The sequence below is a fragment of the Trifolium pratense genome, linkage group LG5 (genome assembly GCF_020283565.1).
Source record: "Trifolium pratense cultivar HEN17-A07 linkage group LG5, ARS_RC_1.1, whole genome shotgun sequence".
NCBI classification, from domain to species: domain Eukaryota; kingdom Viridiplantae; phylum Streptophyta; class Magnoliopsida; order Fabales; family Fabaceae; genus Trifolium; species Trifolium pratense.
In genome coordinates, this window is record NC_060063.1 from 657,318 (window position 1) to 665,197 (window position 7,880).

Consider the following 7,880-nt stretch of genomic DNA (forward strand, 5'->3'; position numbering starts at 1 on the left):
TTATTCTAGTTATTTGAATGAAGGATAATAAAGTAGTTATATATAGGTAACTAAATTTCTTATATAGGAGAAAGTAGTATATAAATATGTTTTTGCATCTCTATTTTTTTTATCGAGTACTTTAATGACTATAAATTTACCTCTTGAGATGAATAAGTGGGCTATAAAATGCAATACCCCTATTATTTTACCCCCCTGTAATTTTTTAATTACCCCCTACATGAAAATTCCTTGCTTTTGGACCCTGAGTGTACAACAAGACGGTTGCATGGGCATCTTGTATTGTTGTGCAGCATGTGTTGCAGCCACATCAGGTTGTGTTCAAGCTTGCATGGCGTGCAAAATTCTTTTATCACACACATTAAGTGAATTCTTCCATCTTAACCGAACTTTTTCACACACAAAAACTGGAGATTAAACTTATAACCATTTACTTAAAGGATTCAAATCTCTTACCACTTCGACTAATTAAACTTTGGGCGTTAATTGGGTCGTTGACTTCCCCTCTTGTTGTATTGGATTGAAGTAAGTTTTGTACTTTTTTAAGTAATTTAATACAAATTTTTTGCTCTTAAAAAAAAATACTCTTTCACCTTAAAATATATAAGTAAAATTTGGTCAACAAAAATTAATGTATTTAGTGTAAAATTTAGACCAAATATATTAATTTTTTTTTGTACTATTTTTGTAAACTCTAATCCAATTAAAGAAAAGAAACATTCTAACATATTAATGTCTAATCACGGTTTCAATATTACATGGTGCTTCAAGGTGACACATATTGATTGTTTTAAGTGGTTTCTATAAAGGAAAAAGAATTATATGATATGGTGCCCACTTATATTCCTTTGTCATATAGTGGAAGTATATATATGTAACTCATGAATTAGGTTTTGAATTGTACGAATCAACTTGATTAATAATTCTATATTAAAAGAAATGATTTATTAACTCAAAAGAATGTTTAGGGTCGGAAAGGGAGCCAAAAATAGAACATCAACATACCCATTATAGTTTTATTTCAAAAAGCAATAATGATTTGATTAACTTTAATTTGAAAATGTATAGTTTAGGTACATTTGCAACCGATTTGTTATTTTTTGAAATGCTCTTTGGTTAAAGTAGCATATGAAAATACTTTAATAAATTAAAATTGCACAAATTAAATATATATTTAGGGATCTATACCTTATTCTAAGTTTTCAATAGGTTGATGATTTAATTGAAATAAATTTATTCACCATAGATGATTGAAGAGGTTACATAACACACAGTTCTAATCACTATGCTGAAGGATCAAAAGTGTGTCACTTTATATTGTTGGATTTTAGTTACAATTTAATTATTATGAATATATATAAGCTAACTACTATAGGAGTAGCATGCTCTTCATTTATTTTATTTAATTTAATTTTTTGTGCAACACAAAATAGTTCAATAGTGCAATTCACATTCGCCACATTTAATCCAAAGATCAATTCATTTGCAGATGAAGCAAATGCGGTTTAAAGATATAATCACGCCTCAAATTTGTTATTGGTTCTTTTCAAAATAAGCAACTTATAGTTATAGGGGATGTTAAACAGAAAATCTGGTCCTAATGGTCATGCGTATTTCTTGAGTTTGCATAGATATATAAAAGTTCAAAATAATGTGGATATGCATATCTTTTGAACATTTGGATTAAAAAAATGTTGGATTCAATTATGTATATACACAACAGTTAATGTTAATAGAAATTATAGTCAATCATTATTAAACACTAATTTATCGACTTAGACGTTTTTGAATGACCGTGTTTGTTAGATCATTCTATTTATGTTAAATGAAATGTCTCGTCCTCATGAACTTAACTCAGTTGGTAAGGGACATCACATTTTATACTAAAAAAAAGAGTCTCGGCACTCGATCATTTAACTATTTCATCGTAGTCCCATTCGATGGTAAACCATATACATGTTAACCATATATAAGAAATTAAGGATAAAAATGTAGAAGATCATAAGAGTAGTTTTCTCCATTTTTGCTCTTTGTTCTCAATTATCTTGGATCCTAAAACTATACCTTTTTTTTTTTTCTTCTCTTATATTAAAATATGCAAGTGAGATGATCGACACATCAAAGAGTGGGAGGCTAAACATTTTCATAAGATGAAAGTTGCAAGTGGTCCAATTTTAAAAACAAAGGAAGTCAACCACCAAAAATAGCTTATTATTCATCCAACTTCATTTAATTTTAGGGTAGACCATTTTGAAACATGATCCATGGTGATAGTACTTGAAAATTGTTCTAAATTAATTGACAAGAGACTTTGTCTATAAAAAACATATAAAAAAAATATTACTATCATCTTTCCTATCATGAATGAGACGTTGACTTGGTTAAAGTTAATTTGACAAAAACGATAATTAATTTGTTTTTCTTGATTTTTATCAAATCTACACTTGGTAATATCATAAGAAAGAATGAGGAGCACAATGAGTTTTCACTTAGGAAGAAAACAATTGTTATTAAAATTTGGAATAATTTTTTAATATTAGTTCATGGTAAACAACCACCTATCAAAATGGTTGATAGAAGAACCTGCCTATATGTAAAAGTAACTTTTACAAAACATTTTTATACAAAAGAAACCTATTTGGTAGGAGTTTGCTAGCACATTAATACTTGTAAAGGCTAGGGGGAATGCTAGCCTTGATCATGGTACTATTATTGTTCTATATGTTTGTGTTCTATCATGCTAATGTTATTTTATACAAAAGCAAAGTAAGGAAATCATATAGTATAATATATAACTAGTGGCAATTAAACAAATCACAAATAGGGTAATTTATCTTTGACACAATTGGCAAAATAAAATAGCTTATTCTTTTACCCGAGAAAAAGAAAGGGCTATAATAGTGATTTTTTTTTAATTCTAATATGCTATTAGTGTTTTTTAGATCACATAAGTATGAAGAATCTGAGTTCAATAACTTTTAGTCAGATTTTATTTATTTTTCGACTGAATTTTAGATTATAAAAACCCATTTCTTCTAAGAATTAAACGGTTAAAAATATCACACAAGTATGCATATATGTAACATTTAATATTTTTTTTTTGTATACGTAACATTTTAATTTCTATTGCATTATAAACAAATTAAACATATACCTATGAAGAATGTACCAAAAAAAAAATACCTATGAAGAAAAAATGACTTGAATATGATATTCTTTCCAATGTTTATTTTGCTATTACTATCTTTGCAATTTGTATTCCTTTTCTATGCAATCTTTGAGCTACAATGACATACATCAATGAATAAAATACAATAATGGAATTTTTTTCTATTTTGTACTTAGATGACACTAAACAATATAAAATACATAAGTATCCCCTCTAGCATAATTAAGGACATGCATGTGCTTATGAGTTTTACTTTAAAAGAATCACTTTATGGTGGTGAGCTTTTTATAACCTTATAAACATTGTTTACATGTGTTTGTTAATAATATAATCTTTCTACTTTAACCTAAAGCGATTCTTTGCTCTTTTGCAGTTGACTGAAATAAAATGTGCCAATTATATTTTAACCAACATAATAATATATAACAGGGGAAAGGATACACTTCGGTGGATTATCCACTGGATTTTCTCCAGTTTCAATCCCAACCATTAAATCCTCCTCTCTCTTCTTTTTATATTTTTTAATTTTTTTATTGGATGGCCTAGATTCCACTTGAGGGACTGTTCACGCGAGACAATCCACTCCCAATATATACATACCAGAATCTTCAATCCAAAAAAGAAAATTACATACCCCAATCTTATTCTTCTTATGACACATATTATATGGTCTTAAGGTCAAGCAGATATAGTACGGCCCCAAAAATTTATCTTTGTTTTTTCCCATTGGTACATATATTAAAAGAAAAAGTAGCTAGAATCAGATTATCATTTTATTTATTTAACTTGCAATCACTTCACATATATGTGACCATAATCTTATAATAATAACAAAATTATTAGTTCCAATATAGAGCCATAGCTATTTCCTGCCCAATAACCTAAAAAGCTTTTCTAGTCTTCTAGCTAGTTCTAAAGAGATTTTCTGCCTTGCACAAAACTTCCTTCCTTATTTGAAAATATGTTGTTGCCACTAACGAGCGGTTTACATAATCCTTGAGTTTGTATCAGTGTGTTACAAAGTTATGGTCTAAAATTCTAACTCTTTCAGGGAGGATCTACAATAAAATTCCTATAATCAATCTAAGTTGTATTGATGACAAACTTAATTAGTTGATTTTTCAATGATCTAAGTAACTCTCAATAAAGAGGATATGACTAAAGCTCATAAATCATTTTTGTTCTTGACTTTTCTGGATTTTTCTACAGAATCAAGAACTGAACTTTTACATATCAGAAGGTATGCATAAGATTAACATTAATGCATTCATTATGCTAAGATGTAAGATGTGTACTTCACACTTATAAATCTCATGGCATAAACACTAATTTGGTGCATTTTCATTTGCACAAAAGATCATCATACTCATTTGTTGAGTAGTCATGATTGCACACAATTCTTGATCCATTGTGTGACCTTGGTGATTTTAAAACACACCAGTTGTGTTCATTATTCACACACTGTTGAGGTTTTTATGTTGGCTACATTTTGCAATAACAAGTTATAGTCAGATGCTGGACAGAGATGCTGTAGCATCATCGTACAGCATCCTGATGCTCTGTTTTCGTGCAGAATTTTTATTTCAAATCTCAGTCAAGATTTGCTTCAATTATATATGCAAGCACGTGCGCCTTGGCAAAACGAGCCTTGCTCAACAAGTTTTCATGAAGTCGGTTGAAGGAATATTATTTAAAACAAAAATATAATTATATTATATTTTTGCGTGTTTTTTTTTGTTTGGTCACACATGAAACAAAACAAATTATATTTTTGAAAATAATATAGGGTTGGCCGAAATTCCTCCAGCTGTGTTTGTCTGAAGACCTAGCTTGCACGTCAAGACAATTCAAGGCTATAAATACATGAAGACTTGGACCTATTTGAGCACCGAAGCCATTGTTCATCAAGATGTAGTCTTTAGGGTTTCGTGTCTTTGAGCCACTCTCTAGGAGAGTTGGTGTAAGTGAACCACTCGGGTTGTGAGATGGTCACTATGTCCTCACTCAGAAACCTATAGGTAATGAGTTGAGTATTGTACTTGGAGGAAGCTTGTAAGCAACTCCAAATTGTGAACTTAGTCAAGTATTGGCTAGGTATTAGTTTCTTAGGAGGGTGTCTCCATCTTTGATCGTTATAAAGTTGACAGCAACATGGTACGTGTTGTTAGAGGGAATTTGGGACGGGGTCTCATTATCTAATAGGTTCTTGGATAGGATTGCACGGGTAGTGTCTAGGCGAGAAGTCAAGTATCGGGTGTTGGTCGAGGGCTTTGAACTAGAGCTATTATAGTGAATTCATTCCTGGATTGGTAATCCTCCAGATTAGGCAAAGTTGTTAAAACCGGACCGAACCGGCCGGTCGGACCGGTCGGACCGTGAACCGGGAGGTAAAGCGGTCCGGTTAAGCCTGAAAAACGGACAGCAAAAAACCGGTAAAAAAACCGTTCGAACCGGCTCGGAACCGGGCCAAACCGGTGAACCGGCCGAGGCGGTTTAGCGGTTTAACGGTTCTGGTTTTTTTTTTCTTTTTTCAAACGGGTCAAAACACAACATTTTTAGTTGATTTTTTTTTTTTTAAATGAATAACACCATGGACAAACAAACACGCGAGGAAAAGGAAAACAAAACAGAAAAAATGTTTTATTTTTTTATATACATGATTTGTTTAATAATTGATAAAGGTTTTATCTCCATGATTGATTTGCAATTAACTTATAGCAAGAGTATGGATTAGATGGATGAAATATCAATTTTGTTGAACTTTTTGTTGAATTGGGAAGCTTGAGACTATTAACCATGGTGAGTGAATATTGATACTAGATGGAGTTTTGTTATGTACACAAGCATAGTACCAAAAAGAAGAAGAAGAATAAACAAACAGAGAAGGACACACTTAGAGAGAATATAGAAAGAAATTGAAGATGAGATTTGGGAGAATATGGAGGAGTGTGGCTGCTTGGCTGCTGCTATTGTTTTGAGAAAGATTTGTTTCTCATTTCTATTTATTCCAAGCATTTAGGGTTAGGAGGACAAGTGGGCTTGGACCAAAAATAACATTAGGAAAAGACACACATGAAAAAGCCCGCATAAAGATTAAATCTAACATATTTCTTTTACATTTTTGTTATTCATTTTAACTTTATCATGAAAATAATACTAATACTATTATAATGTATACTACATGTAAAGGTTTTTCTTTTGACATATATGATAACAAAAAAAAATTATGATACTATTGTTTTGCGTTAAAAAAATTATAATAAATTTTAGGAGGGAAAAATAATAAATGATTTTGTATGTATTATTTGTGTATATAATAAAAAAATATATATTTCATTAAAAACGGTTCGACCCGATTGAACCCGGTCCGACCAATTGAACCTTGAACCGGTGAGCTCGCCGGTTCGATGACCGGTCCGGTTCTGACAACCTTGAGATTAGGTGACGTTGCACCGAACTGGGTTAACAAACGATCTGTCTTATTTATCTTCCTGCACTTAATTTATTTTTAACTTGTCTATTGTGTTCTGTACTGGTACGAGATGCTGTAGCATCTTTCGCAGCATCTTTCCACCAGTCTGCCAGAATTTCACACACAACAATTACAAAAACTGGACACAGATTATCATTAAGTGTGTTTGGATGGTGAAATTATATATATAAAAAATAATATTCTAAACAATTCAACTGATTCGATTGAATTCCACTCATTTCTAAAATTTTTGGTTTGGATATAATAATAAAATTCTTCATTTTAATTAAACTTTGTTGGTCTAGTTTTAAAAAAAAAACTAAGCGTGTTTTAAAATTAAACTATAACTGTCATGAAAAATTATTTAAAATGATAATTTTAAAAGTTTTAGGTAAAATTTAAAATTTCAAAAACATGAGGAACCAATTTGCAAAATATGGAAAATAGAGATCAATCTTGATTTTTAAAAATTTAGAGACCAACTTTAAAATTTTGAAAATATTATTGGGATGGTTTTGCAAATTTTGAAATTTTATAGGGACCAATTTGCAACTTCTAAAAAATATAGAGACCAATTTGAAAAATAATTAGGGAATATAATGTCCTTTTCTTACGCTAATAAGAACCAATACACATAATTTGAAATAATCATAATGACTAATTTGAGATTACCCTTTTACAAAGTAATGAAAGAATTTCAAATTCTTAAATTTTAGGTGGTACTTGAAATTCCCTATATTTGAGATTACCCTTTTAAAAAGTAATGGAAAATCTTCAAATTTTAATTTAAAAAAATAAAATTTACATTACCTAAAAATTTCTCTCATTTAAACATGCACATTCTTTGTCAGTTATACATCTCCATCGGAGGACTTTAATTTTGACGGGGAAAATTTGAGTTGACTGAGTTTGGGTTCAGGTACTGCTATGATATGGCAGAACGGGTAACTCCAAATGATAGAAATGGGTGGTTGATACAGTGGTTTTAGCTTATGTATGAGCATGTAGGGAGAGTGACAATTCCATTACTTGAGTATGTCCAAGAGGGGCCAAGAGTAGTACAGTTTTAGTACTATACTAGATTGTTATTGGTCGATCCCATGTGATAGGGAGGACGTGGTGGTTCTTACCTTGAACCTTTATCCCTTGCCCGGTGAAGTGTACACGTCTTCTCGCTACCATTGTGCCTTACGTGTATTGGGCTTTAGTCCGGTCCGGAAAAGATACTTAAGGTATGTC